Consider the following 14,668-nt stretch of genomic DNA (forward strand, 5'->3'; position numbering starts at 1 on the left):
TTGAATTGTTGCTACGTACTACAGCCGTAACATTATAATAAAACTATTTATGATTCAATATATATATATAATTTTCAGGTAATAGAAACAGGAGCACCGTAAGGAAACAAGGTACTTTGCATTTTTGTATTTTTGATTTGTATTTTACTTGTATCTGTATTTTTTTAAAGAGCTCCAGTTTCTATTACAATTCCACAACATTAGAATATAATTTATCCTTATATTATTATTTTATCTAATAGGACTACTCTTGCAACTCATTTGTGGAACAATAGGTTTGTGATTTTATTCTTTATATAACACGGGAAAGTAGTATGACATTGTTCTCCTTCACTGCAAATAATTCGCCACTAGCTATGTTAAAGTATGTATCCATTGACTAGCATTGAGCTGGTCCTCTGCCAAGACAATACCGAAACCGAGTGGTTGATGCAAACACATGAATGATAATCAGCGAAAGTTATGAAGGATTGAACTAATTTATTCTTGCTGAGTGTCTTATATTAATGATTCCCGAATTTCAGACAGTTCTGTAGGAGCAAAGGATAACTGTTTTAGCAAACTTGTTTGTGCATCCACTTCGGCCAAACCAAAAAATGAAATCTTTGAGTTCTACGTCCATCGCTTATGCTGGTTAGGCTAAATGAGACGGTGATTATGAGAAATGAATGAAATGGTGGAATAAAGAAAGTGGAAGGAAACGGGAGAAACCCGAGAAAACCCACGAGCATCGTATTTGTCCCCCTCACAGTCTACACGGAGAGAGCTGGGATCAAACCACGGATCCCAAGCACCGGAAATGAACGACCTAGCACTGAGCCACCATGCCCCACGACCAAACCCAGTATAATACTTAGAAAGCAACTGTTAATTTTGTCTACGAGTTTGGTCTCTTACTCTACCTTATTTTTCAATGAGATGAAGAAAAATATTGACTTAAAGTAGAGAGTGCTTAATGAAATATCATAAATAAGACGAAACCTACCGAGAAATCCAGTCTCAATTTTGTGTTTAAGTTCGATTGTTGTTTCATTTTTTGACAAGGATCAAAGACAATATCAGTCAGTCGTTAAGATGTATTGATTTTCCCGGTTATTAGTATTCTGAAATGTAATATCATACACCACCATGCAATTTTAAGTAGTATTGGCTATTCGGTGAACATTTGACAGAGATATATTTGTATAATATTATGTTGTACTGATATTATTTCCCTTCATGAATTTGTATGATTTATTCAATATAAAATGCAGTTCAGAACTGAGTTTAGATTCACGTTATCACTCACATTGTATTATGCATGCATTCATTGAGCATTTAAGGTTTCATTATGAAAAATTAGGCACCTACAAATTGATATTTTTGTACAAATACTGACTATTTGTAAAAGAGATGCAAATATTGTTGAGAAAATTCTTCCTTTTCATGCTGCTAAATGTTTGTTTTTTTAACGAATGAATCCATATCGTCGAAGGAGTATCAAATCGCAGTGTTGTATATTTTTAATCTTGATTACTTTGCAATTGTAGGTAGGTCTTGCCCTTTTGAGACATTATAATAATATCACCGAATACAATGTTTCTTTTGAAAAAAATAATTGAGGATTTTAGTTGAAGCATTTTTAGTTAGATACTACAAATTTGTTTATCTTCCATTTTTCATGCTTCAAAAACGTTTCCGATGGAATTATTTGTATGGAATTATCAATTTAAAAATCACTGAACTAACGAGGGAAGGCATGATGTCACTCAGTGATTATTGCACCAAATTTGGTGTAGGAATCGGTAATGGAAATAGATATGAAAGTGTGGAAGCATTAATTTCGCAGACGTTCGCAATCAGAAATAATAGACCGTACACTACTGGAGACGTATGGCCAGTCAATCAGATAGTGCTGGAAATGAGACCTTGCTCTCTGTGAGACCTTGCTAATGCAGAAGAAGTTAAATAAAGTAAAATGAAAAGTGTAATAATGAGCTGAACACAAATTGCTTCAAAGTTCACCCTCTGTCCCACCAGGCAGATGCCAGGATACTAAACCTATCGACTGCCATTGATTAGCATTAGGTATGAATCACTAGATTACATTATCTTAATTATATTATATTAAGAAAATCAATCAAATATATAAAAAAAATTAATCATGGGCGACGCCAGAAGTTATCCAGTAAAGGGGTCGAAATGAGGTTGATGTATTTCTTCACACTACATGATGCTCTAAGTACGCAAGTATAATGTGTTTGATCCCACGAATATTTACTGAATGATATTGCACGGACTTTTGATGAGTACGACGTGGCGCTTACCAAAATTAAAGTACTGTGTGTTTGTGAGGAAATTTGAATTATACATTTCTGTATTTGTTGTGTTTAAAATGGGAACGACTATAGACGGTCATGATAAAAATAACCTTTTGAATACGTAGAAGACTATTCTCTAACACAAGTATGCTAACGGAAAAAAAAGAAAAATTTGAATTTGATCAACTCACCATTGGAAAGCAGTGAACAGAACCAGCCTCATAACAACTGCATTCAAGACCCTAAATATAACAAACGCATGTTTCAGAAACACTGCACTTTAATTGTGTGAACACTATGAATACGAGCGTTTCATTTTTGTTGCCTAGCACACATGAGACAGAAATTCTTCACCGTCTACACACCTGCATGTTCATAAAACTAGCTTTAAAATTTGTCTCAAAAATATTAGAAAATATCGCAGTATACCGCAGTATCCGCAGTATACCGCAGTACACCGTAGTTTGTTATATACTGTTTTTTGACATAATATTTCACTTGTTAACAGAAGCATTAAAATATAAGAAACACACATAGTACGACGAACTGCACTCAGAAAGTACGTATGCTAAAAGAAACGCACCTTCGATCTGAAACAGATGGGACGGCTTTTTTAAAAAATTTATATATATATATTTCAGTTCCTCTTAATAGACGTAAGATTTGTAATGGCAAGGGCAATTGATGATTTATTATCCGAGAATTCGCGTGGTGGGACTGAAGATGGACAATGGCACATTTTCAGTTCAGTTCATATTTTCTGTTTTCATTCTACTTTATTTAACTCCTTCTGCACTGGCCGCAACAGCGAGTAAAGGCTGCGTCCCATCAATATCTGATTGACAGGCTATGTCTCTCCAGAAATTTACGGCTCACTATTTCTGATACCGTACGTCTGCAAAACGAAAAAAAACACTTTCCTTTCTATTCACGTTAAAGGCTCCTACACAAATTTGATACAATTGTCTCTGAGTTACATCGCCCTTCCCTCGTCACTGGAAAAATGCTGATCAATACATGTATGATGCAAAATTTGAATTTCCAATTTCGAGAAGGTGATCAAGTTGGTTTTAAAAAAATTAGAACGGTGTGACTTTAGATCTTAGATAACATGAGTAGTGGATTTTCGTAGATTGCGTATGCAAATTAGGGTTCGAGACGAGGTATTTCCGAGTCGAGACAATGGATAACTTGAAGATAAAAGCTTTTAGAGAGATGTCTGCTATTTATGAGTGTTTTTTATGTTATTTATTGAGTGAAAATATGTCTTTATTGACAATTTATGGCTGTGAAAGTTGAAATTCGTAGAAAATACAATTTGACTGAAGGTTATCTTGAAAAATAAAACTTTATTGATGTGTTTTGATACGTTGTTTGATCATTTATTATTGCCAATATGTGAAACGATGTTGGAAAAAAATCCTTGACACCTAAATTCTCAGAAATGAAGCCTGGAGCACTCTATGACTTGATGGAAGGCTAAGTTGAAAATAAAGCTTTATTATTGGCTATATATGAATTCTTTGAAGAATTCTTTGAAGATTTAACCATCTTTGTTGGAGGATACACTTGTGATTCTGTGTTGGTATTTATGAGATACTGTCCTTCACCCGAAAGGAGCCGTGAAAAAATTAGGATTCACCGTTAGATACAACCATCAGATTTAATTACAGAGTGGCCTTCACATAGATACCAGAGTCCCCCTCAAAAAGATTTTTGGAACACAATTGTGCAATTTAGTTACTGTTAAAAAAGAAAATGTTAGGGATTATTGTCTACTTTTTTAGAGAGCTTTGTGAAGATTGCATTCTAGGAATGTGAATGTCCTTCAAGAAATTTTTTACTCCCTTACAGAAAAAAAAAAGAGAAAATAAAACCCAAAGTTGACATTGAACTTGGAAAAGCTTTATGTATTGTTCCCCTTTTACGTATCAGTTAGGTTGTTACATGAATTTGTTTTCCTCGAGTTTTTGTAAAGATTGTATTGAAACGAAACATTCTTTCTTTTATTGTTTATGACTGCTGTAAAGAGACCCGCGCCGGATCCCATATTGAACGCAAAGGTGGAAGGGCGGGGGACTGAGTTGCCCAAACTTGTTTTGACGGGAAGATGGGTTTATAAAATTGTTATTATGAATGAATATTAACTCCTACGATTAAAAATGTATATGCAACATGTAATGTCCATGATGTATGATGAAATCATTTCATGATTTGTAAATATTGTGCCGTATGGTTATATCACTTAGGTTAACTTATAACAATCATATCATAACAATCCCCTTATGATAAGTAAAATGTTGGAATGAAGAAAGTGAGAGGAAAACTCATGAGCAAGGTGTTTGCTCACTACAAATTTACTTGATTGGAAATCGAACCAAGATATCTCAAGCAGTGGAGATATGGATTGTAGCAGCAATACACTAAATACTTAGAAAATGTTTAAATAATTTGTGTGACCTAGGATTTCCCAGCTAACAGAGAACAAGACTTTTTACTGTGGTACTAGCCCTTAGAAAGTGAGAGGAATCTTTACTTAGATATTATTGATTGACACTTGTTTATGTTGAGTTTAGTAAAATGGTTTTGACGAGGAAATAAACCAAGAACCTCATATACTAGAGACTTCTTTACCACTGAGACTATATGAATTTATTAAATTTATTGTCAGAGAATTATTCTGTTAGACTAATTTATATGAATCCATTTTTGTCGTAATATTTCCTTTATGAAAAAATAGCGGAATGAGGAAGTGGGAGGAAACGGGGAACTTTAAGAAGACTTATGAACTTGATGCTGAATAAATCAATTTATAGAATATACTTTTTGTTATAAGAACACTAAAAATGATATGGACATGCTTGACATGAGAAAATCCACCAGCAGAGGTAGATGCTCTACCATTGAACTAGTTTGTACCATTATTAATTATATTAATTGGGTTCCGCATGAGCCGATTGATACAGAATTTTTATAACTAGATTTGATTTGTGTTGATTTTTAGATTAGCGTGTTTTTAGCAGTGTGGATATATGAGACATGAATCTACAGTTTTATCGTAGAATTTGAACTATACACCTCCACCGGGAATTGAACCCGGTTTTTATGCCAAAGGCTTCCGTCAGGAATTGAGTTACGTTATTTTGATTTAGATTAGTGTATCTTTTAGCAGTGCGGCTATATGAGACGTGAATTAACAGTTTTATCGTGGAATTCGAGCCTAACACACCAAAGGCACCTGTTGGGAATTGTGTTGAGTTGTGTTGATTTTAGATTAGTGTATCTTTTAGGAGCACAGCTATATGAGACGTGGACTTTTCAATTAACGTAGAATCCGAACTATATACCTCAGCCGGAAATTGAGTTATTTTAATTTTAGATTAGTATGTATTTTAGGAGCACAGCTATATAAGACGTGAACCTACGTGGAATCCGAGCCGCATGACCTTTTCCTGGGAATTGAACCCGGTTTCCTACGCCAAAGGCTCTCGCCGGGAATTAAATTGGAAACGTTACATACACTATTGAAAATGAACTTAGGACCACATGTATTAAAGGCAAGCATGATGTAAGGAAAAATAAGTGTTGAATGCATGGACATGTATGTCATGTGTACGGTAAATGCAATACAATGTTTGTTATGAAATTGATTAAAAATACATACTTGGTGAGGTTCTTAGAACATAATTAATTGCCATACTTTAATGAACTTTAGTTACACATATACTAATTATATAATGAGAGAAAAAATACTCACAGAATCTATAAAATCCGGTGGGAGACTATTGGACGTCTTATTGCAGTTTGAAGGACAGGATTTCTTACCCTCGGAGTAAGAGGGAAGGTAGAATTGCTTCTTTTTTTCTTTTTCTTTTTTAAATGTTTGTATCCATTCCGTTATTGCTATGAGGGGTTATCGTCCATATAGAATTCCAGAGAGAGAGAGAGAGAGAGAGAGAGAGAGAAAAGTGGTTTACAATCTTTTTAGAGGAACCTTTTTTTATTATTGTTGTATGGAATTGTGAAAATTGGCGTGGGTTTCTTCTGATCAATATAAAAACTGAATTTTGAAGATTTTTGTCATTTTAAGTTAGTTGGATAGAGTGTGACGCTGTTCTTCTTTCAACATTGTTTTTCATCGGCGCTACTTCATCTGTTCTTATATTTGAAAAGGTAAGTGGACTTCTGTCTTCTTAAATATATTCAGATAAAAATTCATTTTCATTAATTGATTACAAGATATGAAACATTTTTAATATTATTATTATTGGAAAATTTATCTTAGAGTAATTCTTGTTGATTGTATGAATTCATTTGGAAATCATTATCTTCTTTTTGTTTCATATTACATTTATTTTATCAAATACATGCAGGCTAACTTATAGTATCCTGAAAACATGGCATTTTGAGAAAGAATTGGATTTTGTTCTTAATTTCTTAGACTTAGCTCATTGGAATGAAAAATTTCTTCATTTTCGGAAAGGATTAATTTTATAATAAATACTCATTTGATTTTTTCTTTCTTAGCACTGATTATTTTTGTAATAGAAACAATTTAAATATATTAATTCATTTTTTTTCTTTTTAGATTATACCACTTCCAGGAGTTTGAACCACGCTTCAGAAAGAATTACCAGGTAAGAAAATAATATATTTTTTATTATTATTATATAATATGTAATGTTGAAGACATACGACTATTTATTTTTTCATGGAAGACCACAGAATGAAATCATTTATTAGTTGGTTATTAACCGTGTCTAGAATACATATTGCTTTTAAAGTTTAATTGAAAACAAACATTTGTCGTTATCATAGGTATTTTGCCTTTTATTGATAGGGGACAGCTGAGAAGCTTCTATGCTCCACCGCTAACCTTTTTTGTCTTTGCGTGCGATCTTTTAGTTTTAATATTAACCCTTTCCCTCTTTTTTCCGGTTATTATACCCTCTAGGACATCACTTATGATAGATTCTTTTCTTAGGCAATGTCACAACCAATTTCTCTTCCTAATAATGTCTAAAAATGTTCTTTTCTCACCCAACACTTCTAACATCCTGTTATTTCTTTTTCTGCTTTACCCAACTATTTCTTACCATTTTTCTCCACATCTACATTTTGAAGGCTTCCAGTTGATTTTTCCCCACTTAGGAAAGCGTAACAAGCATGAGGAAAACGTAAATTACAAACAGTAGAGCCCAAATCCATGTTTTTATAGCTATGAAATGAAATCAGTGCCGAGCTTTTACGTATTAGTTGAATTGATATTTTATATTTGGACTGATCGGAAGACAAATGGTGTATTATTAAACCATGTTTTATATACGAACACATTTATAAAAATTATTGAGTTATCGAATTAATAGCCTTTTCACAACTAGACTATATGAGACGGGGACCTCAAGTGAAATCTAACTTTTTCTCGTGAACCACGTTAGGATTTTTTTTATGTTAACATCAAGTATAATAACTAAGTACGATTTTTGTGCAATAACTAGGCTATATGAGACGGGTCCTAGTGATTATCATTGAATCTGAACTACATGGCTTTGCCGAGAATTGAACACCGCTCTTTCTCGGCAAAGGGATGCCCGATAACTAAGAAGTTACAAGTAAATTTTATGAAATTTTATGGAATGTTTTACAGAAGATTAAGATCGAGTTTCAGTTATTGGTCGGAATTACATCTATTTTAACACGTTTGTACAATATTTTCCTTCAGTGATCGTACTATTTGTGGAAAGATACAAAGTGATAGTTGTTTGTGTGTATGTTGGACCAAGATTCGAGCATTTATTTGTTCTGAATGAAAGAAATCTTTATATTATTTTGTGAAAATGGCAGATGTTAGATACTGTATGTGATTACTAGGTTGTTTGAACAAAATATATCATAATTTATCAGAAAGAGTAATGAATTATTCATGGTAGATTAATCGATTTTTCTTTTTTATATTTGGTCTTCCTGTTGGTGTTTTTTTTTCATATATTGACAGAATAATTTAATTAGATTGTTGAATAGAGTTGAACAGTATTCACCAGTTATGGTATATACTGATGATGTAAATTTAATAGGGGATGATAGGAGAACATTATAAATAAATGCAGAGATCTTATGAAATGCTTGCAGGGACATGGCTTTAGAAATAAATGCAGAGAAAAGTAAATACATGGAAGTGCGTCGGGACCGTAATACTGCATTTATGGATGCATTAAAATATTAAATAATACTTTTGATAAAGTGGGTAGTTTCAAATATTGAAGATCAGTATTAACAGAGGAAAAAATCATATTCACGGAGAAATTAAATGGCGACTAAAACCAGGGAATTCATGCATTATTCAATTCATATTGTCGAAGCTTAAAAATATATAAAACGTTAATTATGTTTGCGTTGTTTTGTATGGTTGCAAAACATGATCGCTTACTCTGAGGAAAAAAACATAGACTAAAAGTATTTGAGAACAAGATCCTGAGACGAATATTTGGACCCAAGAGGAAGGGGAATGGTGGAAACTTCATAACCTAATTTATTAGATTGTTTATTAAACATGATTAGGGTCGTCAAGTCTAGGAGGGCGTATGTTATGTAATATAATCGTAATAAAAGAGGAAAACGGTCATCAGGAAGACCTAGGCGCAAATGGGAGGATGGATCTCGCAGAGATAGGCATACAAAGTAGAAACTGGATGCAATTATCTAAAGATAAAAGTCAATGGAGAGTTTTTGTGAACGTGGCCTTCGGGTTCATAGGGCATAGAGTTAGTTATTTAGTTAGTTACATGAATAAAACGATACTTATTAACGATAATAAGAAATCTTTTAAGAATATTATTTCACACTTTTTTCTAAAATAGAACTGATTGCTAAACATATTTGGATTGCTTGTTGTTTTATAATATGATATCGTATTCTTAATTTGATCGACTGATTTACATAATTTTCATAAGTAATTATTTCCCAAACATTTTAGTAATGATATTGGGAGAAAATGAAATTTTTAGTTTCGCAACATTATATTAGATTAAATTAAAATGAAAGTAGAAAGGTTTCCTCTGAGAAAATGTAGAAGCATGATGTTTGTGGAAGATCTAAACTGAAAACATAAATCAAGTAATCCTTGCATCAGAAACGAAGGCTTTACCATTGATTTTTGCGTCATCCTTATTCATATTATTATTCTTATTGAATTAGGAATATAGTTTGAAATATAATCAGTGATTAAATCCGTTTACAGAAGACAAGATTTTCCCGAATTTTTATCATCTAAGAATATGTTATAGCGTTATGTCTCATGACATGTACACAATTCAATGAAAGGGTATCTTGACATATGTTGCCTTGCATTGCCTTTCGATTAAATGATTTGACAATATATATCGTAGAAAAGTGTATATATCATTACATGTAGGTATAGAAAAGAATTCCAAAATTAAAATATAGAGTTGGACATCTAAACTTATTGTCCCCTTGAGGGATGACATCTCTCGGAGAGAGAATAATCCGTGAAAGAAAATGTTTGTTTAATCCCTACATGTTAGGCAACCCAATATGATTCACTGTACTGTTGGGTTATCTAATCTGAACGATAACTGAGTTTTACGTCTAATGGTTATACCGCTACGCTAAAGAAGACGATAATTGTTGAGCCATTACTTTACAAAAAGAAACCACTTAAAAGTATATAGAACTCCAACAAAAGCTAGGCACACGGTGTTTGTCCACCACAATTTATAAAAATAAATCCAAACTTAATGTTTGTAATAAAAATGATGAAATAATTCGCGGAGGCTGGGATCGAACCCGGGACCACAAGCACCAGAGGTGAACGCTGTATCACTGAATCACCAAAACCCCCCCAGAAATTATTTGAATTCACTAAATTTTAGTAATTATTCTAAGCTAGGATAAAACACTTGAAAATAACCTGTGGAATAAGGAAGAATTGTGCTTGTTTTTCATAACGAAATAATTTGATTGTACTGTCCAACTGACTTGATCATTTTGTTAAGGTATAAATATATGTGAATTAACGTATATTTTATTCCAAAGACCGATAAGAATGATACTTGAGATAATTAAGGCAACGGTCCGTACGATACCTTGATATTACAAGACCAATATATGAAATTAAACTTACATAAACTTTTAATTTGTAGAACTGAAGTTTAGTTTTGAAATTTTTGTTGATTTAAAAGATCAAAAATTAATAGTATTAGAGCTAGGGTATTGCTAAAAAAAATGTTGAGTTCTGATTTTTAGAGGATATAAATTTACCTCTTTTGTGATAAATGATTAGCCATAAGGATACTTAAGTTAAAATAAGTAGATTTGTAATTTCAATTACTGATAATTTTGTTTCTGTTATTTTGCAGGATGGCAGAGGGTAGAGACATTCCACTTGTGGACCTAACAACAGAGAAAGAGGATGGAAATACTTACAAAGAAAATAATTTGGAAGAGAACAAGAACTCGCAGAAGCAAATCAATTATGTCAAACTAACCAAAAGTGATACGCAAGAACTTTTCCGTATTTTTTCTAAATACGTAAATAAAGAAAATAATACCATTCAATATGGTGCTGTTCTTAAATTTATAGCATTAGAACGACGGATGCGAAAATTATAAAAAACTGTACACAATGAAACAAAAGAAAGAAAAAGAAAGAAATCATCATATTGTAAATAGTAGAAAATAAAGTGATATCTAATTTAAATCTAATTATATTAAAAATTTGATGGTTTTATTTCAAGAAAATGAGAATCGTTCTTTTCCCATTTTAATATGTGTGAGTTATTTTAAAATATTGTTTTCAGCAAAAAAGACTTTTTGAGACATGAACCTGCAACTTATTATCTGATTTCAATCAGCTCAATTTGAATTGTTTTTTTATTTTTTAAAATTTCAATCCTATTTGAGACATGGATTTACAGAATAAGATGATATCCGAACCACATAAACAAATTGAACTCAAAATTATCTTTGTCAAATGTGGATATGAAGAAGATCTATTATTATTATTATTATTATTATTATTATTATTATTATTATTATTATTATTATTTTATTTAACAGTTATGATCTTTAGGCTAAACTAGACTATTGATTAAGGAAAGTGAATGACAGAAAAACTAACTTTGTGCTCTTTTGGCAGAAATCGAACCCAGAACCACGTGTACCAAAGGCACATACACTAGCTACTTGACCAATTATTATTATTATTATTATTATTATTATATTGATTTGTAATCATATGAGACTTGTACGGTTATTGAAGATGACTAAAAATTTAATGGAAGAACAAATCCTGAAATTGGTGGTGAGTAAATTAACTGAAAAATATTCTTTGTTTACATTTGCTAACATGGAAAGATTCAGAAACGTTTCCCCCCATTCATAATTTTAAGGGGAAGATCACTTCACACACTCATAACCACTTGAGAAAACAAGTTTTAGTTGAATACGGTAACCTCTCGTTTCCTCCTCTACCTTCACCGCCCCTTGAGCGGAGTTTTACTGTTTGGCTATTTTTCTAAGAAAAGAGGGTCTGGTTTTGGGAGGTGGGATTCTTTCGAAGAAAGCGAAAGTGGTGGGAATAGCCTTTTAAGTATAAAATACTAGTAGGAAGGAAGGAAGGAATTCTGAATGTCTATAAGATTTGAAGGTTATCTTTTGCTATGAATTGTCTGCGTTTTCCAATGTATTTTTGTTCTTATAATATCATAGCAGAAAAGTCTAACAGGGTCTTTCAGATTTATGTTGCTAATAGAAATGAAGAATAAAAATATTTAGTTGAACTTGAAATATACAAATCACACGGTGTCCTGTAAGACTTAACCCAATATTAAAAATCCTTATGTGAGTCTTTCATTTTGAGATTGATTTGCAAAAATTGGAATCGAATAGGATTAAGATTATAATTTAGATTTTGGTCTTTTATCATCTAAGACCATTTAGCCCTTCATGTTTTGAGGGATAATGTTGTTCAACGAGCACACAATCCGGGAAACGATCTAAAAACTATAAGTTAGGTATCAACAACGCATTTAACTGGTGTGGATGAGGAAAATCCAAGAAAAATTCATTCAAGGTGGATGGCCTTAAAAGTATTGTACACTTTTTTTGACCGAGTGCCTCCCACTGGGACTGCTTGCATCAAACTGGAATCGAATCATTGTGTCCAACTACATGAATATTTCATGTCAGTCTATTATTTTTCTCTTTCTATATTAATTAAGTAAAAATATGGTCGATATTCCATATGTTTGAACAATAAATATTCTTTGGATCGGTATAGAATTTTAGTTAAAGTATCATGGAGAAGTCCATTGAAATGAATTAGTGCTATAGCTTGTGATTCATTAAATTTTATAGAGAATCATGTGCTGGTTTTTGAAAAATACTATCTTCAATCAATCAATCGGTTGGTTCAAAGCAAATGATTAATCAATGATTAAATTACTTACATTATGACATTCTTTGTAAAAATATCCATCTTTTAACGTCATTTTAAAAATGTGGTTGTAAAGAAGAATGATAATTTCTGAAACAACGGAAAATCTTTTAATGGTGCTTGTAGAACGAAAAAGTTGAGAAAATTTGACACCTTGAGAGAGTGTATATTACAGAATGTATATTACAGATAAAACACAATTTGAATAAAAAGTATTAGTTAGGATTGAAACTGATGAGTTTGAGTATTGAAACTGATGGGTTTGAAGGATAATATTCTTTAGGGAGTACATTATCGGTGAAAAGGAATAAGGAGGAGTACAAGCTATAAGTAAGGTACCATCCCGGCATTTGCTTCAAATGAATAAATAAAGAAAAAACCTGGAAAACTTTATTCAAACTTTTACAAATCTTGAGAGAGCAAAACCGTAAGCGGGGTGTAACATAAGCCAAAACGATAACGAATATACTACGTGAATTACTGTAGTATTAATTCAAGAAATATACCAAGTAGCTTAGCAATTCTTTAGGAATAAAATACCAAAAACCTTATTATTTTTAGATTCCGTTTACCAGACATTGTTAGGGTCATAATAAAAAGAGGAAAACAACCGTTAGGAAGACCTAGGGAAGATGTATCTTGCAGAAATAGGCATACAAAGTAGAACCGTTTGAGTATGAATAGAAATCATTCAGGAACTTTTGTGATTGATGCAATGAATTTTGGGGGGTTTGTTTGTATTATTCGGGCTAAAAGATAATGAGTAAGAACATATAGAAGTAAAATACACTTCCACTGAGTGAGTGTTATAAAAATTAAATGAGTAAGGTACTTTGTAGCATAAGAAATCAGTCTATCACTGACTTAATTTGATGGAGATACCTCAAGTATCATAAGGAAACATTGTACCACTAAGCCATCATGGATATTAAAAATGAACACGTTGAAGATTAATGATGCAGTCTCAAGTTATATAAGGAATCATGTAATATAAGGAATCAAGTAATATAAGGAATCAGTTTATTACTAAATCAGTACATTCAAAATACAATCAGGGACCTCAATTAGTGCAAGGAAGTACTGTATCACTGAGTCATCATGTATCATAAGTAAGCATTCTACCACTAATTCTTCATGAAGGATAATAAATGAGACATTCTCCATAAGAAAACAGTCTATCACTGAAGTCTGCATGGTGAAAAGAACACATGTACCATAAGAAAACAGTATAGCACTAAATCAATCTAATGAAAAGACCAAAAGAAGTAGATGGAATCTAAAAACATGAAACTTGACTTATTATTTATTCACTTCAAAATCTTTTGGTGAAGAATGTCAAGCTTAAAATCATGTATATTGTTCTAAAATATAGGGAAATTAGGTACTCATGTCCTATACCCGAAAATAGATTTTGAAGAAAGACTTAGCCAGTAGAATTAAAATAGTGAAAGCAATTAAAATAGATTTCGCGGTTAAAATATAAATTAGTATAGAAAAAATTGTGATGTTCCAGATTTCATACCGCATAGTTAAAATCTATGTGATATATTGTGTTATAGAATGTCTTTATTTATGTTATATTTATCAACTGTAGTGAGAAATAAATTCTTTGGTATTACAGCAAAGCCGTAATCAGTTCAAAATCTAAGAAACATATTATAGTTTACCGTAAAATTTTTTAGGGGATCTTCCTTGGATACAAACTTGTGTTATACAAAAGAGAAGGCAAACGTCATGGGTATTAAAAAATGATTATATTCAAAATTACGATTACGCTTAGCAAGTTTACGATATTTCCATTCTACAGTAAGACTAAAAAGTACTTTCTTAGTTTTTAATCAGAGATACTCAAAAACATGCAGATACACCATAAATACATAGATAGAGTAAAACAATCTACAGATACTCAAAAACA

At 32.0% G+C, this 14,668-nt stretch overlaps 1 long non-coding RNA gene across 1 annotated transcript; it reads left to right on the plus strand.

Annotated features, from left to right (window-relative positions):
- Window positions 1-5,797: 5,797 nt before the first annotated feature.
- On the plus strand, window positions 5,798-10,985 carry LOC145688942 (uncharacterized). Its single transcript, XR_014132023.1, has 3 exons — window positions 5,798-6,473; window positions 6,889-6,937; window positions 10,676-10,985. It is a non-coding gene; the product is annotated as an uncharacterized LOC145688942 (long non-coding RNA).
- The last annotated feature ends 3,683 nt before the right edge of the window (window positions 10,986-14,668 follow it).

This window comes from Thermobia domestica, chromosome 7 (genome assembly GCF_964235325.1).
Source record: "Thermobia domestica chromosome 7, izTheDome1.hap1.1, whole genome shotgun sequence".
NCBI classification, from domain to species: Eukaryota; Metazoa; Arthropoda; class Insecta; order Zygentoma; family Lepismatidae; genus Thermobia; species Thermobia domestica.